Source organism: Penaeus monodon, chromosome 31, assembly GCF_015228065.2.
Source record: "Penaeus monodon isolate SGIC_2016 chromosome 31, NSTDA_Pmon_1, whole genome shotgun sequence".
Classification (NCBI taxonomy): Eukaryota; Metazoa; Arthropoda; class Malacostraca; order Decapoda; family Penaeidae; genus Penaeus; species Penaeus monodon.
The window spans coordinates 1,736,345-1,736,551 of record NC_051416.1 but is presented as its reverse complement, the minus strand read 5'-3'; positions in this window follow the sequence as shown (position 1 = coordinate 1,736,551).

Genomic DNA, 207 nt, shown 5'->3' with positions numbered 1-207 from the left:
AACACACATCCGCTTCCAAACACAAGAAAACTGGCGAATCAGATGGGAAGTGAGTAGATCGAAGATTAAGTCTGTGCACCAACAGGACCGTAGAGCAACATGCAACAGGAATGCAACAGGGAAGAGTATTAAACATTCTGATGAACGAAAGACGTTTTATTTCGAAAGCAGTGATCATATCCTGTCAATGGTAATTCGAATGTAGTT